The 24,627-nt window shown below is 39.2% G+C and overlaps 1 protein-coding gene across 3 annotated transcripts in view; it reads right to left on the reverse strand.

Moving 5' to 3' along the window:
- slitrk5 (SLIT and NTRK like family member 5) overlaps positions 1-24,627 on the reverse strand; it is a 162,863-nt gene that overhangs the window by 18,544 nt on the left and 119,692 nt on the right. The gene's annotated exons all lie outside the window — the stretch shown is intronic.

Here is a 24,627-nt window from a genome sequence, read left to right on the forward strand (position 1 = left end):
CACTGGTTGTTTTTCTTGGGGGTGTTAATAAAGATCAATAAAAGTGGGTGAAAATGTCCTATTGTGTTTTACCAAGTTTGGGGCCGAGGTTTTACTAAACGTTACGTTTGACATAATTTATGCAATGAGGAAAATGAATACATGAAGGGATAATTAACTCCCTGTGCATATAAAGTGTTACACATGTATATTAATATTTCTGACTCTGGTACAGAAAGTATACACATGCCACAGGGATTCTTTTATTTTCTTCCTAAGAAAAAGGGGAAAAAGAGTTTTCCATAAAAAATGGATATGCACTTTTGGGACTATCCGAGCGGTTTATTTGTTCTAGTTCATGTTTTTGAAATATTTCTTTCTCTCAACCATTTTCTGGTGCGTTGGCATGCCATTTCAATGATCATGCTTGACTTGACTTGAAATGGGAGGGAAAAAAGAGATATTTCAATTTTCTCTATGTATTTTGCCTGTAGCCACTTCCCTTTAAAAGGCTTTTAGGGCGTAATGGTGCATCACGTAAAAGGGTTGACACGTGATCTCAACATGGTCCCTGTGAGATGAAGTTGTTTGGAGAAAGGTGGGTGCAGTGCCGAGGCCTTTGACATGGCTTTCACGTTGAATAAAAATCAGGTGCAAGCCTCTGGTTTAACCCATGTAGTCTGATGCCATCTGGATGGAGAAGGCAATGAGCACTGAGTTGAGTGATTTCCATTGTGAGTGAATGTGACTCAATCATATTTGCTTGGTTAACTCAATGACAGATGTAGTCAAGTGGAAAAGAACATAATAAAAGTCTGTAGAAGTCTGGCTGTTAGCAGGTTTCACAACCCAGTGAAACTCTCATGTATCTACTCTGTCACAACAGTTTGATGTAAAACTTCCAAAACCAACACTTAAGAAGTAAGATGTAAAATACGAGAGACCCCTAAAGTATTTGAAGGCCCCCATGACAATTATTGTACATAAACACGGTCTCAGTGGTGTTTTTATTGTGATTATGTAGTTTTTAACCAAAATTCCACAGCTTAAATGTCATAAAAAGCCATATTTCATGTTTAGCTGAAGCCTCTCTTTCCAAAATCTCCTCTACATAGCCATGTCCATTGGTGCTGAGCTGAGTAACCCCGCCATTGATCCCCCATTTCTGCAAGCTATGTGGGTGAGAATTGACATTTTTTGGTTCCAAGTTGACACTTTTTGAACAATGTATGAAATGACTATACAAATGTGTTTACCAGACCCTGCTGTTTGATTAAAATACACACGAAAAAGAACTTTGATAAACCAATGAAAAATTCTTTGAATTCCGTTATAATTTAGGCTACATTGCACCAGCAAGCAGCACTGGCTGTGGCTAGGAACTGATTTGATGCTAGCACGTGTGGACTGTTGAATTAACTTACACAGCAAATCCAATGAAACGCCAGAAAGAAAGTGGCTATTCGCATGTCATTTTAGAAATACGTGCGGCCAGTGCTGAACGTTTTTTCTTGGTCGCACTGACCCAGAGAAAGGGTTACGTCTAGGATTACAGGTTAGGGTCAAACTGCGTTCATACCAAATGCGATTCGCACGGCCACTTTCTATTTTAAGTCAGTGGTACAGATGCGATCTGAGGTTCTGCGGCGCACTTTGAGTGGCTCGGCGCATAAGTCTGGCAGCAGCACGATTACAATGGTACCCTTGTGAACCAAATTGCCCAACAGTAACCGGGGCAGGCATCACTAGCGATCACTAGGCGAGCTCCTCGAAGGCGAGCTGGCGGCCAAACAGAAACTCGCTGCGGGATGGGGACCCAGCCTACCCGGGTCTCCTGAACTGTGTGATATTTTTCTTATTTTCATTGAGACAAAAATAAAAAAGATCCCCAGATTTTGTTCTTGTTTTTTCGTTTTAATGCGGGACAGCAAGCCTTCAAACTTAGTCAGAGAGAGAACACAAATGCGGCGAACACATGGAAGCTAACAGGACGACACAGGCATGTGGATTTTGGCTAGAATCAGCATGATCATTTTTAAAAGACCACTGGGTACAATTTTATGATAAATCAAAAAAGATGATTGGAGTTAGACTTTACAAAATGTATAAATTCTTTATAAACAGCTTATTTCTTACTAGTTTAATTAATAAATGTCAAGTAGTTGTTTTTATTTTATTTTAAAATAATCAAAAATGTTAAAAATTGTTGATGACAAATAATTGCCTGTAAAAATTAAATTGCCTGGCTGAATAGGGTGCACTGGTGATGGTTTTATGGAACCCTTTCTGCACACATTTTTGGAGGCTAATTAACATTTCTGTTTAGGGACTGAGTCATGCTCTTCTATTTATTTATAATTCTTGACCATAGAAAATGTGTTCTAACTTCTCTCCCATTAGTCAAGACCTGAATTCTTGCTCCACATACCAGGAGTCCTACATATTCCTTTTTCTTTTCTTTTTTTTTTTTTTTTTACACAGCCTATTTTCTAATTATGACCTGCTGTGCATTGAAACATTCATGTGGCTTCAGATTGCAACTGAAACTACAACGACAGCTGATCAAAGGACAGAAATGATGAAATACAGGCAAATTCCTATTACTAATAATCATTTTATGTCAAGTGAGAATGATGAATCGCATTGTGTGGGGAGCTGCTCTGTTGCTGTCAAACAAGTACCCATTAAAGAAATGACTCAGCGCTGAGTAAGAACAACATTAGTTTAATTGAACAGGAAGCCCACTCAATGCAGAAACGTATTGTGTCAGTAATCTTGTTTTCTTGGGATACTGTTTTCCCATCCAATGTCCAAGAATCAAATCTATAACAACGTTGGAGGTTAGGTTGAATTTAGGCAGTTATGGCAACTAGATTTGTTTTTGTCTATAACCTGAAACTATATCTTAAGGACTTGAGCTTTGTAAGTGTAACCTGTTTATCTTTCATTAAGTGTGAAATCCTCAGTTTTTTAATTAAATTTGTGGACCTGTAGGTTCAAAGAAAGTCTATCTTTCTGCACTCAATTGTCTGAGCGCAAAGTTTTACCAAAATAAAACAGTGTTTCATAATTAAATTTCCAAAATTTGAGATTCTTTTGCCAAACTGCAGTGCCTGTAGCTTTTGTGTTGGCTTGGTTGGCATTTGCATGGTCAGTAAGGAACTGGTACTTGCACCTTACTGACTTACTTGTACGTCAAAAGTGTGTGCAACTTACATTAGCCTTACAAACATGTTATGATAGGCTTCCCACACCTGCGACAAGAGTAGTTCCATTTCATGATGTCCCTTGAGGTGCCCTTACGAGCTTCAAGAGAACTGCAAAACAGATCTGCCCTCCCCTTAATGCTACATACGTTCAAGAACGCGCTGAACGCAGGTCCTTGAACACAGTTTACAATATGGTGTTCACACCGGACTGTCATTACCTGATACTACCACAGTTGGAAAGGGCTTCCCAATCTCCTGAATCTTGCTCTAGGTGTTATCTTTCACAACTCTATTCCAATATATGAAAGACTTGGTGTCATATATTTTGGCTGGGCACAAACCACAATTAATAATGTCTTCTCTGTGACCTTTTTTAAACTGCTGTCCATTCTGTGTATTGAGAAGGATGCTACCCCATATGCCACTAACAAATTTGAGTCTTCGACTGGTCAAAGATCGACTGGTCTGCCTTTTAGCATGGGTTTAATAGCTGAGAATTCTATGGGCCCCCACCGACCTGGACAACCCAAAAACCCGTAGGATGCACGTGACTAAACCTGAAGACAAAAGAGGACTTCATTTTAACCTGGTTGATAAAATGTGATGCTTTCTGGTTTAAGGAAAACCAAAACGAAGAAAAATGTAAAAAAAAGCAAAAGAAAGGCACAACGTTACTACTTCCTCTTTAGGCCATCCATTAATTCAAATAAACCGCCTCAATAATTTAGGAAGTCCACATAAACAGGATGGAGTATATGTGATTTGGATCTTGTGCAACAGGACGTGGCAGCAGCCATCTTAATGAGTTTGCAGCTTATCATCACTCACAAGAGAAAGCAAATCAATCAGGAACCCCTGCACAGTGACGGGTGGGTGGAAAGGAGCGAGGCGGCAGGAAGTGGAATTGTGGCACGAAACGAGAAAAAACTTGTCAGTCCTCGAGTGTTGTTTACCACAACACCCCGCTGCCAAGGATTTTCCTGAGGGACACTTGTTTTAATAAAAACTGCTCCCATATTAAATTCTGAACCATTAGCAAGGCTGGCGAGCTCAACTGACGCTTTATCAAAGCACTGGAATAGATGAATGAGCCTTTATCATCGCGGCTGGACCGCTTCAATAAACGGGGTCCGGGCCTCTATCATGCCAGTATTACATCGGAATTTAATGCACACCTTTTTCTGTGAATGATGCCAGCCTTTGCTACAAAAGCCTTTGCTAATTGGTTGATAAAAGCGGTCATATTGACCAAATCTTTATTAGTCAACATTGTCAATCTTTCTGTAGCTGTGTTTCCAATACACATATACACAAAACTTTATGGAAATTCAAGAAATGTTGAAAAAAATACAATTTTGCTATTACACCATTTCCATTAAATCATAATTATGCAAATAAACACAAACCAACTCACAGGATAAGTCATTCCAAAACATGGCAACGGATGTGAACAAAAGTTACAGTAGATACATTGACATTTCTGCCACGGCACCAGCGCTCATCATAATCTACCAAAGGAGACGTCAGCATCTAATTCAGGCCATAGAGCAGCACTCGTTGTGCAGCCAGTCCCCACTAACAAGGGGATTGCCATCATTATCTACAAACTGGTTACCTGTGTAAAGTTGTTGGTCACATAACCCATTTAATCAAAAATAAAGCATTGGAGTTCAATTTCGATACGCCTCAAAAACCACCTCCTCCAAGCGCAAAAACTTTGTTGCGATAAATGCAAATTGTTTTCGCAATTGCCGTGTTTCTGAATTGATCACAAACCCTTTTTGCACAATGTCACGGTCAATGGAAACGCAGCTATTGACAACCTTTTTGTATGTCATGCAAAAACATATGTTATGAGACTCAAAGCCTTCAAGTTTTGTTTGTTATTTGGTATGAAATGCTCAGTACCTTGGGTTGTATTAACTAATTCTAGTTATTGACAGTAAAGTGCAAGTGTCCCAATGGGCAAATAACTATCAGAAGTTTCAGAAGTTTCAAGAGGAAGCCTTCTTTGGGAGCAACAGAAATAAAGAGCAGGACATCAATAACAGGAACTGGCAGTGGAGTGGATAATTAGCCTTAAAAAGGAACAAATAATCAATATTCCTCTTCCCCCTCTTTATACCAGGACTCCTTTGGAGGACCGTCAGCTAAAACAGGTGACACTAGGCCAACCACAGAGCCTCATCTATCAGCGGAGACTCAGACAGACAAGGCAGATGTACTGTAAAAGCCCAGCAGCTCTGGGACCTGTGTAACACCAATGAAGGATAGGTGTGGATAAAGCGTTCTCTTTGGTCTGCTATTATGGTCATTAATCACATACTACGTCTGCAAAAGGTTAAGGCTACTTCTCAAAAAGGACGCAGCTGGTTTGAAATTAAAACGAGGCAAGAGTCTCAGACTCTAGATGTCTGCTTATTGAATCACTATTTCACAAAGCAAAACATGAATTTATTATTATCATATAATTTGTGGCTTTTAAATGTTGATCAGATTTCCTTTGTGAAACCCAACTTCCATTAAATTCCTATCCGAATAAGCTATTAAAGTATTGTACTCATCAGGTTCTGAGAATTTATAAACTATTTTTTCTACACGAGAAAACCACCAATAAAAATGTGCTGTCCCCAATACCTATAATTTATAAAAATAATCTTTAATCAAGACATTTAGCAAAAGCAGCAATCAAAAAATTTAATTGGCAATCATATATTGGATAGTCATATACTAATAAACCTTTGCTTTCCACTGGTTAAAAATGATTTAGAATCAACATGAGAGTTTGGTCCCTAAATGCTTCCAGTTAGTCTCAAAAGTCAGAGAAGAGCTACTTCAAGAATGTTCAGAATTTAATCCTTAAATTAATCACCAGAAGTCACATTAGATTAAACGTTGGCCATATTTTAGAGTTTATAAATTTCACTGCAAAAGCCATTGCAATCATTTTGGTCTTTTTATCGAGATAATCGTTCTCTTTATATAGGCGAGTAATCAATCAAAAAGAACCTAAAATCTTAAACTACTTTTTTTGGGGTCAAAAGATACAAATAGAAGAAGAAAAAAAAAAAGAAAACAACCACAAACAAAAAAAACATAATTTAAGAAGCTTTTTTTAGGAATAGTCTCTTATCTATGACTTTTAAATGTAAGAGTTTATACAATAGTTGATGATAGACATTATCAGGAGGCAGTCATGGACTTTTCTTGGTTTTAAGACCTTCGAAGAAATGTTTACATTCTTAAAATTTGAATAAACTCCAGGCAAATCTGACAATTTTTCATATTAAAGTCATGAAAAATCTCAAGTATTTGTACTCCACTATTAAGCAGCAGTATGCAAAGGTTATTAAGGATGATTGTGATTGATAACTCTTCAATTAAAGCCTCGAGCAGCTTTGCATGGCCCGCGGGCAAACACCCGTCCTCACCACCATCACCCCATTGCCCCCTTTTTACCTGCCCTCACCGGCTGAGCCGCTGCTTCACACGCTATACTCCCCCCCCATCCCACCCTGGTCAGATCCGCAAGTGACAAATTCATGAGAAAAAAAACCCTATTTTGAAAATGGCTGTTTTTTTGTTAGTTTCATCACCATGACAACCTTTTTTTTTGGATGACAAGTCTATGTAATATTTAGAACAATCTGCAAAAGTAATTTTTTGACTTTCCCTGACAACGAATGTTTTTTGTAAACCACACCCACATCCCAAAAGTAGTCACATCGTATGTCATATTGTTTCAATCAGCTTGAGCCAGGGATTCGTGTATTCAATTCCTCTAATATTCTGTGGAAAAAGCCACAAGAAATTTCCCACTTGCCACTTGTAAGGTTGCCACCCCAACGCTTGTAAATGAACAATTCCAACATTTTTCCCAATTAGTTGTTTAGTTATAGATAGAATGGATAAAAATCCCTTGGAGGAATTTAAATTTGTAGATGGTAGAGGTGTTTTGCATAATTTTTTGGGATTCAAAATGACTGCAGGTCAACAAGTCTTTGGTTGCAATTGTACACTTAAGCTGGTGTGTGTGAAATTTTATGAAGTTTGTGGAAAGGGTGACATTTTCAAGATAAAAAAAAAAGCAAAATTCGAAAAACAACCTGGTCCTTGCAGAGTCCAGGACTTCAGTAGGAGCTAAATGTCCCATGAACCCCAGTCAACCCTTTCCTTTTTAGCCGTCTTCTGTCTTTTTATTTCAATGATCTCAAATGCAAAAAAATCTGACGTTGAGTATCCCATTTGTTGTCCTGGAAAGGTGGCGTTGTCATTAAGGTTTTTCCCCGCAAATGTTATTAGCTTAACTCATGAGATGTTGCTTCAAAGAAAAGAAAAGACAATCTCACGACAACACAAGTGGGGACAGAAAAAAGCGACACCTGAAATCAAAAACTACGTTTGTGAGATACTGCTTCAGCTACGACAGCCTTTGTGTTTGTACCAGCCCTTCCTGGCTTTAATTATTATAAGTAATCTCAGAGGCGCAAATTGATTATTTGAATTTTCACATTAAGTCAGAACCTACAGGGACCTCAATTTCCACACCATTTCAACATTATCCTCCTTTGAAATCAAGTTTTATTTAAAAGCAATTAACGGATTTCTCTGAAACACAAACGGCTGCGGAATTATTAATTTCATTGCACACTAACGGATAAATTAAATAAGTTCAGTTTGGCAATTTGACAGTGACAATGGAAACATTACATTTGGGTAATAGGGAAAGAGAACATTTCCTGCTGCATTGTTTCAAAAACATACCTCCTGGAAACAAAAACTTTACTATTAGGTTTGTTGCTGCTGATTCTATGGGGTTAGATTACTGTCAAAATGAAACATATACACATAGAAAAGATTGTGACATTTCTCTGTTTTATTTTTATCTAACTTATTTATCGTGAATACGATATTTGTAAGGGTTTATGGCCGACAAAGTGTGTATTATCAGAAATTAATGCACGCTGTGGAAGCCTGAACTATCTGACACAATCGGTTGCTTCTGTGAAGTGCGTTTATTCTGATAATGCACACTTGGAAGGGCATCAACTCTCATATGGCCACTTAAAAAGAAATAAATATTCAACATTCATATGTTATTTTTTTTCCGGTTTGGATTGCATTTTTCACAAAAGGCAATCTGTTAGGTCAGGGGTGGGCAATTCCAGGCCTCGAGGGCCGGTGTGTCTACATGATTTCCAGGTAGTCTTGCCCTACTCATGGCTGATTACCTGGTTCAGGTGTGTCCAGCCAATTAGAACATCCCAGAGCACGGTATGCTGGAAAACATGCAGGAATGCGGCCCTCAGTGCCCACCTCTGTGTTAGGTGGTGCTCAGACCCGCTATCGCAACTGCTGCGGCAAAGGAAAGCGATCAATATGCTGGTCATCCCCATAGGTTATGTAAGGGTTAATGGCCGACGAAGTGTGCGTTACTAGTTTTTAACGCACGCTGTGGAAGCCTGAACCATTATCTGAACCGTAATTGCCCACTTACTGTACAAAAGCAATACATTTTAACCAGTTTTTAGTCCTTAAATCTTGTTTTTTTTCCGATTTGGATCGCATTTCTCACAAAAAGCGGACTATGTGTTACGTGATGCAGTGCACCTCTGCAGTCAAGATTCGGCGATATATATATGCTGATCGTCCCGATGGGTTGAATAAAGCATCAGTTCAGAGAGAAAGTTCACGTCTTACCGTTTGTTTTTGTCCAAATGATGAAGCAAAAGGTTATTTTTAAAGAAGCCGGCGCAGTGATACAAAACATTTAAGCTAGGTGACTGGAACTTCTTTTTTAAACCGTGCGGTTATCAGGTTTTTATCCACACCCAGCAGCCAATCAGAATCGAGTATTCAACCGGACCATGGTATAAAAAGCATTAGTTAAGAGAGAAAGTTCACCTCTCACCGCTCGTTTTTGTCCAGATGATGAAGCAAAAGTTTGTTTCAAAGAAGCCAGCGCAGCGATACAGAACATTTATGCTATGTGATTCTTTATTAGATGTGCATTATCCCTGTGCGTTATCACTTTTTAAAGCACAGCCAGATGCCATTCAGAATCGAGTATTCACCCGGCCCATTGTATAAACCCTGTTCAATTACTGTCAAAAATACATATATCTCAAGTCACAAAACATTGATTATAGTAAGTGTGCATGCGTAATCACTACAACTAGAGAGAATGTCAGGAATTGAGGCTGATTTACACCTGTCCATCTGCAGCGCACCTCCGTTGCGTTGACACAAAAACATAAAACATTAATTAACCAATTGGAATTTTGACATCAACTTCATCATGTCTGCGTCTGACATTTGCTCTAGTCCGTTGACGCGTCAACATTGTGGTAAAAAGCAGAAGAACCGTAAACAAGTCTGGATTTCAAAATAAAAATTTCTGTTGTAGTTCCAAAATAAAACTTTATCAAATTTTCTTTTATATTTAAGGTGACATAACCACACAATAATGCATGTTAAACACTGCAGATAACACCGGCATCCAATTTCACCATGGGCAACGAAAGGTAAATTTTGAAAGTAAAAACACATAATTATGACAAACGTGCATTCTACAGGGCCGCAGTGAGGAAGGAGAGGGCATGGGGCCTGATTGCTCAAGTTTTTGATGGTCGAAGACAGCGGGACGGAATACTCATGGGGATGGTAGGACAAACCACTCCTCCTGTCATGAGGCGGACTTCCCACACGACACAACGCATGTGTACCGCAGACAGACCAGTAAATATCTGGGCTAAAAAATGCCTCTGCAATGGAGAACAATCTGACTTACACGTTTATATAAACCAGTGAGATTTTTTTTTTTTTAACATGGCTTTATTCTGTGAAAACAAAATGGTCATTACTAATATTTGGTTGAAAAGCCTTTGTTGGCAATGACAGCCTGAAGTCTTGAACTCATGGACATCACCAGATGCTGGGTTTTCTCCTTCTGAATGCTCTGCCAGGCCTTTACTGCAGCGGCTTTCAGTTGCTGTTTGTTTGTGGGCCTTTCTGTCTGAAGTTTAGTCTTCAATAAGTGAAATGCTGCTCAACTGGGTTAAGATCAGGTGACTGACGTGGCCATTCAAGAATATTCTTATATATTCTTATATATTATTATATATATAATAAACTCCTAAGTTGCTTTGGCTGTATGCTTTGCGTCGTTGTCCATCAGTGCCACTAGCAGCCATGCACGCCCAGACCATCACAAAGCCTCCACGGTGTTTTACTGATGATGTAGTGTGCTTTGGATCATGAGCTTCTCCACGCCTTCTCCATACTTTTCTGTTGCCATCATTCTGGTAGAGGTTCATTTTGGTTTCATCTGTCCAAAGAATGTTTTTCCAGAACTGTGCTGGCTTTTTTAGATGCTTTTTAGCAATGTCCAATCTAGCCTTCCTATTCTTGAGGCTTCTGGCAGTGTACCCTCTGTATCTACTTTCATGCAGTCTTCTTTTGATGGTAGACTTGGATATTGATACGCCTACCTCCTGGAGAGTGTTGTTCACTTGGTTGGCTGTTGTAGTAGGTTTGATTTTGACAAAGCCTCTTGGATAAGAGGTGAAACGTCTTCTAACTTTAAAAAACCAAGTCCAGATGACAGCCCCTAAACCTACTACAATGGAACCAACCTGGATGAATGAGAATCTTCATAGACTTGGTTGGCTGTTGTGAACGGGTTCCTCTTCACCATGGAAATGATTCTGCAATCATCCACCACTGTTGTCTTCCGTGGATGTCGAGGGGCCTCATTTATAAAACTTTGCGTAGGATTTGCGTCAGAAGTGGCGTACGGATGAAACATAGGACGTGCGTACGCACAGAAATATTCGGATTTATAAAAGCGTGCGCACGCACATCCTTCGCATCTTTCCCTTAATAAATCCCAACCAATTCTAAATGCAGCGCAGCTTTTGCGGCTTCATGACACGCCCATAGTTGCCCATAAATAGTCCGTAAAATGCCCACAAATGAATATTCATTGATTGCGAAACATTGGCAAACACAGAGAGGAAATGAAAAAAACGTAACTTCACTCAATGTGAAGTAGAAGTTATCGTTGGCGAGGTGGAAAGGAGGAGAATAATGTTGTTTGGAGGGAACAGGTTGGGCATTACTAATGCCAAAAAGGCACGTGAGCGGCAAACGGTGGCAGACGCCGTAAATGCTGTAGCCGCACAACCTCGGACCGTGGCAGAAATAAAAAAGAAATACCGGAGTTGACCCCCTCTTGATGAGAGACTGGCGGCAATAATTGGGGAATCCCTTTTAGGTGGAGTGGTGACTGAGGCGTAGGGGGAACAGCGACGCGCCAGATGCACCGGGTGACCCCCCCCCAAAAGCCCGCAGAGGTCCAACAGGACGGCTCGAGGAAGCCGGAACCGGCTCATTAGCCACTCGTCCTCGTTTGCCAGCAAGTCTTCTTGCTGTCTAAAGATGTGTTCACTCCGAATTCTTCCATTTGCCACATCTTCTAAGAGCGCAAGATCAGCCATTGTGCGTCATTACGCATTGTGATGGGGCATTTATTTCCATCCATTTAATTACATCTGACAAGCTACAGATGTCGGTAATAATCAACGTGGAAATGGGAAATTGTTCAGCGCAAATGCAATTTCTTGTTGCTTTCTGAATGGTTGAGACATACGCCATACATTGTTTTTTTTAAAAATAAAACAAACTAAAGGCATATGCATGAATACCATAATTCTGTAGGTTATGAAGAAATATTTTACTATGAAAACAACTTTCCCCAGTGGACAATTAATATGTCCGTCTGTCTGTCTGTCTATCTGCACCTATATCTGCTCCGCCAGACGGACACATTAACGAGAATATCAGTTTTGCACATTATTTCGTTCTGTTAACTATATTATTTATGAGGATGAATTGCACAACATGCCAATATTGCAGAACATATTTCACTTTTGTTTCTGCAAATAAGTGTTCATTTGAATTTCTGTTGTAATTTTCGTTTGATTTTTTTTGTCTGTTTCACTGCTCATCGATCAAACGGGTGTTCGTGTAGGCTGTTAATTGTAAGACTTGCTTTGTGAAGTCTTCATGTTATTTCTGAGAGGCAGTAATGTCATTTTCACTTTCACGTGTTTCTTCCATCTGCCGACGGTGTCGCCGTTTCTCATTTCACCCGTTTTTGTGCGTACGCCTGGGTCAGAGCTTGCGTGAAGGACCGCACATTTTCCCGTCAAGTTTGCTTTTTATAAATCTCAATTATTGCGTAGAGAGTGGCGTACGCCTTCTTTTGTGGGTACGCAACATTTATAAATGAGGCCCCAGGTCTTTTTGTGTTGCTGAGTTCACCAGTGCTTTCTGTCTTTCTCAGGATGTACCACACTGTTGATTTTGCCACTCCTAATACTGTAGCAATTTCTGGCATGGTTTTTTTCTGTTTTCTCAGCTTAATGATTGCTCCTTTCACCTGCATGGAGAGCTCCTTTGACCGCATGTTGTCTGTTAACAGCAAAATCTTCAAAGTGCAAGCACGAGTCCTCTAATCAACTCCAGGCCTTTTATCTGCTTCACTCATAATGACATAACAAGGGAATTGCCCACACCTGCCCATGCAATAGCATGGAAGTCAATTGTCCAATTACTTATGAGTCCATGAAATGAAGGGATTGTGTTTAAATAATGCTTTAGTTTTTTCACATTTTTATGCAATCTTTTTGTTAAACCCATGGAATAAAAGCTGAAAGTCTGCACTTCAATGGCATCTGAGTTGTTTTATGTAAAATCCACTGTGGTAATGTACAGAAACAAAATCAGAATGTGTCTCTGTCCAAATATTTATGGTCCTGACTGTACGTCTTAAAGTATCTGCGGGAGCATTGCTTACATGATCAACCAATGTCGCCTGGCAATAACATAATGCTGCAGGAAAAGTGATGGATATGGCTGTTATTAATAACAGCCATATCACCATATATTTTTTAATCATAATTAAAAAAAAGAGAGCCTCAGTAAACATGCACTTAGTTAAATCAGTGTTCAAGGACTCGACATATATGCCTGTAATCCTGCGACCTAGTTTTGGACAGTAAAGTAACAATATTCATAGTTTCATAGAAACAGGAGGAGTCAGAAAAGTTACCAGTGGGATAACTGGCCTGTGGCGGCCAAGCGTTCATAACGACGTCGCTTTTTGATCCTTCGATGTCGGCTCTTCCTATCAATGTGAAGCAGAATTCACCAAGCGTTGGATTGTTTACTCACTAATAGGGAACGTGAGCTGGGTTTAGACTGTCGCGAGAAAGGTTAGTTTAAGTATTAATAATTAGTGCACAACTTTGTCCATGAGGATGCATTTCATTTTGAAAGTCATCTTATAATTCACTCTTAAATCCGCTGCACATTTTGCCGGTGTCTTTTTTTCTTTTGTTTGGTTTACTTTCACTTAAATATTGCAAGTGGTCATTTGCAAATTGGATCCATTACCGAGCACAAAGGTCAGACGTTGTTAGCATCACATCAAAAACTGGTCAGCTGTAAACTGCCCAATTGTCGAGCTATTAGCGGCTCACATTCTGTGAGCAGAAAGGAGTCATTTGGGTTTAGTTATGCTCTCCATTTTCTAAGTTGTAGTCCTCTCGCTTTCGATGTGTATTGTAAAAAAAACTTGAAATCCAGCAGGGCGAATCGTAGCGTCTTTCTCCATACGGCAGTCCTTATCTCTGGTTTAAGAGAGCACTTGAGCCGACAGAGTCAAATTCCCAGGTTTTAATGTATAATATAAAATGGGAAGGTCAACCTCAAGGTCAAAAATGAATGGCCCTTTAACAACTGGCCAATTAAATCCTTCTGGATTTCCTTCAGAGAGAAGAGGAAACTTTTATGCAGGGATAAACGTCTCGCTCCAAGGTTACAACCAAGGAAGACGAAACGTTCACTCCCTTGGAATGTGCTTTTACCACAGGTCACCACATAAACAGAGTTGAAGCGCTGGCACAAAAAAAAATAAACAACAAAAAAAACATGAAATATAGATGGGAGTGTCCCTGAAAATGACAAAAAGAAAAGACATTGTTCCATAGCAGCCCCCCCCCCCCCGTCTCCGGTTAGATTGATTCCTCCTTGCTAATGGGTTAATTTTGGCTTAATTCAATAAGCACATCCTCCCATGACACTTTCCACATTTATATGGAGACTATAATAACATCTTGATGGTTAGATGAGTTGGGAATCTCTGGTGGTTTAATTTGGTTCTAATTCCGACTGTTAACACGTTTTAGCGAAGCAAATGAAATCTAACACACAGCTTTGACTTGTTACTGCAGTTTGCATCATTCTGGCACCAGTTGAGGTCTGTTGAAGGCACCTGGGCGAAAAAAATAAATTGAAAGGTTGTTGATGTAAAAGTACACGTTGAAATCTCTGGATTTGTTGCTTGCTAGTTTTTTCAGAGCTACTGCTGTAAACTGATTAGCCATGGTCGTGCTTGTTTTTTACTTATATATTTTCCTAATAATGTGCATGCTGAACAAGATTGAAGAAAACAGATTTTCAAGTTGATTTTAAATACAATCATTTGTTAAGGTAAATAAAAAGAAAATCACAGGGTGGAAATGTAACCTTTTGATGATAAAATTCTCCAAGAACATTTTTAAGCTTCAACAGAAGACCGATAGAACATCCAAACCTTTTAAAGTCCCACTCCGATCACCTAGAGCCGACCTGAGAGGCACGTCTGCATCTCGCCCACAAAAAGCAAACAACATCCAAACTTTAGCAAAATGGATGTGCATATTTTGCATTAAAAGTGAAAGCGCTCAGCCGTCATACCGTCAATGTGACGGTAGATCGTGAACCATCAAAGATAAATGAACACAATCAACAAATCATCATCTTCCCCATGAAATACACCACTTGACTGACACACAGAACGGCCAATCGAGCATCCTCTGCAACATACGTCACTGTGTTTAACTGAGTGCACTTTTTTTTCTTTCTTTCTTTCTTCTCCCAGTGAAGAAAGTGGTCCTCCGCTGGGACCTCCAGTCCAGATCTTCCCTCGTGATCTCCCCGATTGGAAGCGAGTCCGAGACGCCCCGTCTGACCGCCGTCTTGCCACGGTGCCTGCTGTCAGGTCTGCGGTTCCCGACCCAGGGATCCGAGCCCACTCAGGCAGAGTGTCGTCCAGAAGCACGCACTTCTCGAGCCCTGCCCACGACGCAGGGGCAGCGGTTTGCTCAGCCGTGGATATTTTAGAAAAGTTGTGCTCCCCCAATAACACGGTTTACAGCAGAGCACAAAAGGTGATTGTCGCTGCTTTCAGTTTTCATAATAAAACGCTTCATCTGTTCTAATCATCTATTACTACAAAATAAAATTAATACACACCGCAAAGCTTTCTCCTCACAAAGATTAGTGCTCTTACTGTGTAGTTTTTGAGATATTAGTACATTAACATTTTATTTTGACTGAAGATATATCAGAAGTAGTCAACATTGATGTTAAATAAACTGACTTTGGTACATAATTCAAGGCCATGGATAGTACACCCATGTTCTACACCTCCTGCACTGTTATCGCATAAAGATAGTCAACTTTGAAGTTGAATCTAACGTGACAAAAGTTAAATTTATTATTAGAGTTTACTGAAATAAAAAATAAATAAATAAATAACCTGTAAAGTGATGATTGTTGGCTTCTGCCCTTTGAGAGCAAAAAGAGTATCAGAGGGGAGGTAAATGTGATTTTGCCAGTGGAAACCAAATGTATTTTTGTTTTATGTCTTTCACAGACCCAAGTGAAGGTGATGAACCTCACCAGTCGTGTTGCGACTTTCTGTATTGATACAACGGAAGAGTCTGTAACACCTACAGTCTGGTAGAATGTTCTAATAATGTTCCCTTTGTAACACATATTTGATTTACACTTGATCATATTGCAAGAAATACAAGGAACCTGGAAATCTGCAGAGTTTTTCTCTCTGGTTGAATTTTTGGCTAAAGATGTTCTGAAACGATATCAGGTCAGTGAATTGGACGGTTCAAAACGAACCAAAATCGACTATGATTCGAATCGTCAACCACACATTATGATACATATCATTAAAATGAAATAATACACCGGTAGTGTGACTGGTACTGGCCTGGTGTTAACAACCACTGAGCAACCCTTTTGTTCTGGAAAAACATTTTCATCTTATTACAAGTGAAGTGGTCTGACTAAAGGCGGCTTTCTTCTGACTAAGTCAAGGCAGCATTTGCTTGTTTTCATACGCACCTTTACTCACCTCTCCTGTTCATACATGGAGCCTACACATACACACACACACATTCACAGGTACACAGAGAACATCACAAGTAGCTGACGTCAATAATGCTGCAAGAGCTCTAAGTGCCCTTCCACAGGAGCCATTTTTCAACAAGCACACCCACACTGCCGAGTTCAGCACTGGAACTGTCCAAACACAGGAAAACTGTCAGTCACGCTCGAAAGAATGACAATATTCCTCCCAATTCCACGCTGGATGGATGAAACCAAAGGTGTCAGCAAGCCCCCGTACCTCATCAGCTCAAACCACGGAGCGCTATAGAGATGTGGAATTGTTTCTTTTTTCTTGTCGCTCCTATTTTCATTGACCACATTAGCACGACTCTCCCCCTTTCTCTTTCTCTCACGAGTGAGAAAATTAGTTTTTCTACCTCCCACCATTTCATTATCTGAGCGATCTCCCAGCGCACAGTCTAATTCCTTCAGCGAGGGCTCGCTATCTGCAGTCTCCTCGCTGCACTTTCAAAGACGGAGACAAAATGGGGACGGGGAGGAGAAGACGCGAAACGAGGAAACCAAAGACAGAGGGGAGCAGGCAAGTGGAGTGAATCTGAATGCAGCCGGAGCGTGTGCACAAAAGCATGCACCGAAGACGCAAGCCACCCACGCACGGACCTTATCGCACTCCTTCAAGCCTTTGGAAACACATACGCACCTCTGAAGAGCCAGATCCTACAACGACAATACATTAACTGTGAACTCAGATGAAGTAAACACATTTCGTCTTTGAAGATAACCGAGAGAACCTGTAGGGCAAATAATATGTTCCACATACCATGAAGTCTTTCAAAGAAAAAACCAATCATCGGTGGAGGAGATGTGCCGACTTTTCCTGAGAGCTTTAAAGAAGGTAATTACAAGGCAGGAATTATGCAGTTTATATCGGCAGTGACATTTCACTTTGATTTATCCACAACAAGATGTACTTAAAGGGATCCCGCAGTCACTTCACACATGATGATTAGTATACTTGGACTACAAAGAAGTCCCGCTTGGAAAGTTTATACGGAGCAAAGCCTGATTATAAATGTCCGTAGAGATGTAGATTACCAATTCTTTGTGGAAGATTTGCGATACGTTGGCCTCAATTTCGAAGTAAATTTGAGTTCTTATGGGGGTGCATCACTTTAAACATCAATATTCCTCAATTAAATTGCGCTTTTGCGCAGAAAACAACAACAAATGACACATTTGCAGTGTGATCCAATGACACGGACGAGGAGTGGCAGGAAAGGGCGCCATTCCAAGCACATATAGATATACAATGAGGCACCGTGCCTCTCATGAAATGACTTGACACTCTGAAAAGAAGCCATACATCAACCTGTTGTTTTTTTGGCCGAGCGTCACGGGGCTCGGCCAGGGAGTCAGTAATGCTATGGGTGCCATTTATCAAACGACAGGGTTACTGCGGCTCCGGATCAGCGGGTGCAGCTGCCATAAACAAACAAACAAAACGCCGGCCCTGATGAGTACAACCGGGCTACCCGGAGGAGGAACGCACAGCCCCCCCCCCTTCCCCTACCAAAAAAAAAAAAGAAAGAAACCACACTCCAATATGCAGCCAGTGAGATTAGGAGAATCGTTAAAAGACTCAAACCAAGACTATTTTTTTTTTCTCTAACGGCACACACCAGAAACATGAAATAATGTTGCCAAAGATAATTGCCATCTATTCATTGTGGATTCAGTATTTCCATCTCAATATAACTTCATTATCAGCTATTCAAATAGGACCAGGAGGTGGGGGGTTTGGAGGGGGTGACAGTGACAGGGTAACAGGGACTTCATTACTTCCATCTGTGGCCGTATATCAAAGCAGGACTCGGCGACACGAGTGGTTGAGCTGCTTCTTCTCACATCATTTGCATCCTATATGCTACTGTAGTTTTTCTGGAGCAGAGAAATTTGGTTTTTGAGAACATTCTTGACCCTGCAAGGCCCACTACATCAAATATTGTACATTTTTTGGAAATAAAATCATTTTAAAACAATCTGATTAAATACACAGAAATAGTTTTCTTATGAGATGTAGACAGGATTGATTATTGCACGTTGGGTCATTTTGTGAGTTTTTTGTTAGTTTAAGAAGCAGAAAATATTAACTCGAGGGCACCTTGTTTATTTACTGTCTCAAATTTGATCCACACCTTTTTAATATTGTGTTAATGTATTATAAAGAACTCTTTATCTACAAATTTAGCATCATTTCAATACAGAGTAGTCATTAAAAAACAATAGCTGAGTTAATCTGACCATAAAGATTTGAAAATGAGCAAAAAGTGTTTTTGAGATTTCATGAGAGCAGCCATTTTAAAATGAGCCGGTAAAGCCCCTCTATTGCCCCTAGTGGAATAACAATAAAGTAGAGGGCAGAAAGCATGGGCAAAGTTGTATACAAAGGGTTTTTAACCCATGTGCTGTCCTGTGACCCCACCCTTACATTGACGTGTTTTCCCTACCATGACAAAGGTGGATAAAGGTGGAAAGATTTCATGTAATCCATGGACACCAGTGAAGATCACAAATCATTGAAGAAGAAAGGTTTAGCGCACTGTCTAGTGGGTCCTAGATGACCCAACTCCCAATGGTAAAGTGCCTAGGATAGCACAAGGGTTAAGGAAAGTTTTGAGCAAGCTAGAGAAATAGTGGGTCTCAGAAATGTGTGTGTTAAATATACAAAAGATTATATAGGGTTGAAAGCATGGTCACCACAATGAAACACTTTTTTCAGTCAATATTTTGAGCAAAATTTAAAAGTAACCATCACAAGGAGTCAATGTGGTTCGACAGTCACCAAGCACTATCATAGCTTGAAGAACTTCCTGGCTGTTTTCAACACTCCAATACCTCTTTGGTTTAATGGTCTGTACTTGGGTTTTGTACCGTTGTTCCAATGTGAGATTGAGATAAAACTACTGCAGTCATTCTTATTGGGGTGTTCAAAAAAACAGTACTGTGTTTCCTGCATGTTAAGTTGCTACAGAATATGAGTCACACCAGCCAAAAAATGCCAGATAAAGAAGAAAATTAATTATATTCAAGTCATACTTTGGTAGAAAAAAAAGTTCTGGGCTTCTGAATGGCACAAGACTGAGCAGCGCAGCTTCTTCTACATTACTGTCAGTAACCCTTCAGTGCCCTCTAGCCTTCTGTTGGTGGGAAAATAACCAACATGAGCCTATTTATTTATTTTTAAAAATCACATAGTTTTCATACCTGAGTATAGGTTGCAACCCCAGCCAAACTATGCAAAGTAAAAAAACAAACAAACATACGACTTAAACTCTGAAAAATACTGTATATGAAGCAGGTTCCACCCACTGTGGATGATTGACTTGGAATAATCTTTGGATGATTCTGGATGGAAAAATTGACTTAAGAAATACGAATATATATATATATATATATATATATATATATATGTTACACATTTTAACAAATTTAGCACAAATGGATTTTATTTACTAAGCTTATGAGAGCAGATTTTAATAGATTTTATGGATTTTATCTTTTTTTTGTAACTCATTTTTTTTTTTGTGTAAAGACAGCTTCCCTTTATATATTTTATTCCTAGTTTTTGATTTTTAAAAGTGGAAGGACTCATGTTTATGCAGTTTATTGTTGCTGCAAAGTAGACCCTTTAGGAATAAGTCAAAACTTCTTACCCCAATGGCAGATTTTCTTTAAATTAGCAAAAAAACCTGCTAATAGAATAAGAAAAATGGCTCATACAGAAGATTCTTACCAGAAGAACAAAATTCTAATCAATAAGACGCGTTTTCTCAAACTATAATTATTTTGTTTTTTAAAAATTCAACACAGAAGATAAAACATTTTTCCGTGAAACAAGTGGTTTTTTTTTACTTTAAGGTTCAGTTTTTGCAGTGTCCTCTCTTCTTATTCATTCCAAATAAATGTAGGAAACACAAAAACAAAAAATGAGAATGCGTAAATCCAGATTTTAGATTGTGCCGTTGAGCTTTTATAAGGAAAAATACCCGATGGTAAAACCTGCAGAAAGAAGAAAAAAAAATAAGAAAAAAAAAACTCACGGCCCAGTGAGTTTAGGAATAGCATTTACAATTTATTTTACTGTATTTTCCGCCTTCAAAAGCCCATATTTTGTTCAAAACAACGACAGCGTGCTATTTATACGTTACTTCCACGGTTGGGAGATAGCGTTGTCATAGTAATGTTTGTTTTAGAGGTATCTACCTTGTTGCAAACAATGTTACCGTCACTGTGAATAAGCTAACGTGTATCGTAGGGACTCTTCTGTCTTGCTTAATGTGCATTATAGTTCGATTCATCGGCGTGTGTTGCAATTGATTGCCATTGATTGCATTCTTAAAGTAGAACAAGTCTTACTTGGACACATTTTCTCTTCAAAGTTCCAACAACAGAAAAGAATTGCTAGATAGCTTATTAAAAAAGTAGAGTTAAAGCTACAGCATAGAACAACTTAAAAATACAGTTTCTTTCAGGCTAAATCAAAGACTAAACTCTTTTTTTTTCCCTTCATCCAGCTATAAGGAAGAGAAAAGCTTCCATTAAAGCTAAAGCACTTTCTGTTTATTTGAGCTTGTCTTTGCACAGATTTTACCGTGACTGAGTCCTTGACTGCTGATGTTAATGCTTTGCGGTGACCTTTCATGTTAAAACACTTCTTCCGTAATGCATTTTGACCATAAAGCGGCACTCATATAATGATTCCCTCTGAGTTAAAGAGCAGGAGAGCAAACACAGCAAAGATGCACAGGGTTGGACAGGAAGCAAAGGCACAAAGAAGAAGGAATGCTGATCAGTAATTATGGGAAAGCCAGTTTGAAGAGTAGGTGTCGACGGCGGATGGGGGAGGGGTGTGTGGTAAAAATCGGTTGGATGCTGATGAACATTTGAGCATTTCTACATGCCTGAAGGAATTCCATTAACCACTCTGATTAAAGTAATCATTGGAGCCATCGGTGCCTGTCAGATGCCATCCCTGCCCTCTCAATTACCCAGATCTCCTTGAACTCAATTGCTCACATCATAGTGGAGACCGGGTGGCAGGAGGGAAGCGATTCTGCACCGAGGGTGATGCATCCTCGGCAGTAAAAAGGGGAAACGAGAACAAAATGCTTCGGCCAAGTCTACAGAAAATGTCTACGGCTTAGAACTCTTGCCAGTAACTGCAAGGCAGATACTAATTTTATTATAAGAGACTTGATTGACTGGTTTCTCTGAACCCAGGAAAAAGCCTAAAAGCTAAAACACATCCCCTAGCAAAAAGTAGTACACTTGAAGTATACATGTAGTGTGGGAAGTATACTAACTGAATACTTCTTCAGACTAAATTGGAACATTTGAAGTTCACAATATGTAGTGTAAAATAGTCAACTTTAGCTTTCAGTATACTTGTAGTACACTAAATTAGACTACTTTTTTGCTAAGGGATCGGACACTTAATACAAAGTTTTGGCAAAATTTGGGAACCAAACAAGCTAAATCAGAATGCATCAAACAGGCCGTACAATGGGATCCATATGGAATACCAAATCCAGCCACAAGAGGGCATGACAAATGTTTTATATAAAAAACTGTACAAACTGTACCATCATCTGTAAGTGAGATTTTTCACCCTTGGTTGCATAAAAATGCAACATTTCTATAGTCTTTGTAGACAAATTGTCCAAAGTTTTCAAATTCACAACATGTAAGACATCAAAACTTTAAAAAATGAAAACAATTGTTGGAAAAAAAACACCAGCAATATAAATATGATCTTTTGGAAGCCAACATATTCCTTCTTTGTTTTACATCTTCACATATCCACAAACACATTACTAAAAATCAAGCTTCAGATGCAAACAAAATTAAAAAAAATTAAAAAAAGGGTTTTACAAAGACATTTTGGGAACATTGAAATTTTCAACCATCAGTTTCAGCCACGTTCGTTTTTTTTTTTTTTTTCTAAATGTGCAATTTATGCAGAAAACAGTTCAAGCAATGAAAATAAAAAGGAATTTAAAAAATGTATTTGTTAAAACTTCCTCAGTATAAATCAAGCTGTCATAAAAACACTGACTTCAAATGTTTTTCCTTAACTTGCTGGACTCTAGAATTTACCAGAATTTTTTGAAGCTGTCAAAAAATCCTGAATGGGAAAGGGGGCTTTGCCTGGCCCTTGGGCCTCAAAAATACTTAGCTCGCCCCTGTGAACTTAAATATATGATCTGCTTGTTCCCTCAAAAAGAAATTTGTGGAAATGTTTTTTTATTAATTATTATTATTTTTCCCTTTATACAGCAGCAATCCTCTCTAATTAAATATTGGTAAACCTCAAGGCTAATTAGCCTTTTTTAAAACAGATTTGTGTTCCTGAAAGAAATGAACTTTTTCTAATAGGTGTTTAGATATGGCTGCATCTTTAAAAGAAAATTGGTAAACCTTACATAATGGAAAACTTTATTATTCTAACAACAAAAGCACAAACCTCTACAAGTAGTGTAAGTAAAATGGTAAGATATCAATTTTAAATGTCTTAGAAAATAGTCTTGAACCAACAATTTGCATTTAAATTAAATCAAAGTAAAGTTTACTTTTGAACTATAATTTTGGAAGTTTACATTTCTGTTAAATAATAATTTCAGACATTGGAAAAATTGTCAAATCTTTTTTTTTCTATCTGTGCCTCTTTGCATAGAAAAGGGGTAAGTCAAAAAACAAAACAATTACAACAAAAATACAATTTTTTGCTGAGACAAAATAAATGTAAGCAGAGTTATAATTATTGAGAACCACCTTAATCATCAATCACTCAAACATCAAGTCCCCGTTTGTATTATAATATTACATTTAAATCAATTTACTATACAAGCCTAAAATGGTTAGGTGCCCCTTGTACTTTGTAGGCACCGACTGTCACCAGAAAAACGCACAACAAAATCTGATAGGGTGAGAAAGGGGGCTTTTTTCTGCTCTCGGGGCCATGTAAATTCTAGGCACAGCCCTGTGTATGTATGGCATCAAGCTGCTTCTATTTATCATAAATACAAAATTTTGCCAACACCAAACAGGAAGCCATGAAAAAGGACTAGGAAAAAAAACAACTTGTAAAACCAAAGCCAAGAAAATATTTTTAATTGGAACACTCTGTGTGCTGAAAATAACAGCGATGAGCCAACACTTCACGCGCCTTTCCCGCTCTACTCCACACACACTGATTAGTTCTGAAGTAGTGTGATTGCTGGAGAAACCCCCCCCCCCCCCCCCCCCCCCCCCAAAAAAAAAAACACAGGCTGCCTTTGACCTTCTCCTCCTGCTCAAAGACGGCAGCAGCTTCGCTCCACCGTCAGCTTTCCAAATGCAGAGAAAGCTTTGAGATGTCAGTGTGTTCAGGTCTGCACCTGCATCACTTCTCACATTGCATCAGATAATTTTGGACCAAAAAAAAAAGTGCAGCATGAGGCAACAAGGCACTTAATGTTTCACTTTCACCGCTCATCTGAATACAGATTCTGCTGGATAGAAGTTCAGATGCGTAGCTGGGAAAACTTGATCACTGCAGAATGCATCATAGATCCAGCTCTTAAAAAGTGCTAGAAAAAAAATAATCCATAAAGCTTCCATTTGTTTTAGGACTTAAAAAGCCCACTGACTGATTACATGCATCGTTTCAACCTCCATTTCATTTAAATCTGCACACACATGCAAACCCCCTGCACTCAATGCAGCCATTACTGAGGGACACAGAGCTGGGTCATAATGGCCGTAAACATACAATAACATGGAGCCCATTTGGAACACATGAATCAGTGATTGCTGACGTAAATCAAGTCATCTCTTTTTTTTTTCCTTCTCATGTGTGATCCAAGTCTAATCATCCAGAAAAACACAGCATTCGAGGAAATAAAATAATAATGATGAAGCACTGTCACCATCTGCGCCACATTTCTCAGCATTTATCATCGCCCTGCTCAGGTGCATCTCCCCCCAAATAACTTTTCATTACAGGCATCAGAAAGAAATAAAGAAACTTAACGTCATAAAAAGAAACCTCGCCACCAGCCGCTAACGCAGCAGCACCACACGCTTCTTGGCTACAAATCTGCCCGCTACACGTTTGACACATCCACAGTTACACTGAGTTCCAGGG

Source organism: Oryzias latipes, chromosome 2 (genome assembly GCF_053564925.1).
Source record: "Oryzias latipes strain Hd-rR chromosome 2, Olatipes_Hd-rR_3.1".
Classification (NCBI taxonomy): domain Eukaryota; kingdom Metazoa; phylum Chordata; class Actinopteri; order Beloniformes; family Adrianichthyidae; genus Oryzias; species Oryzias latipes.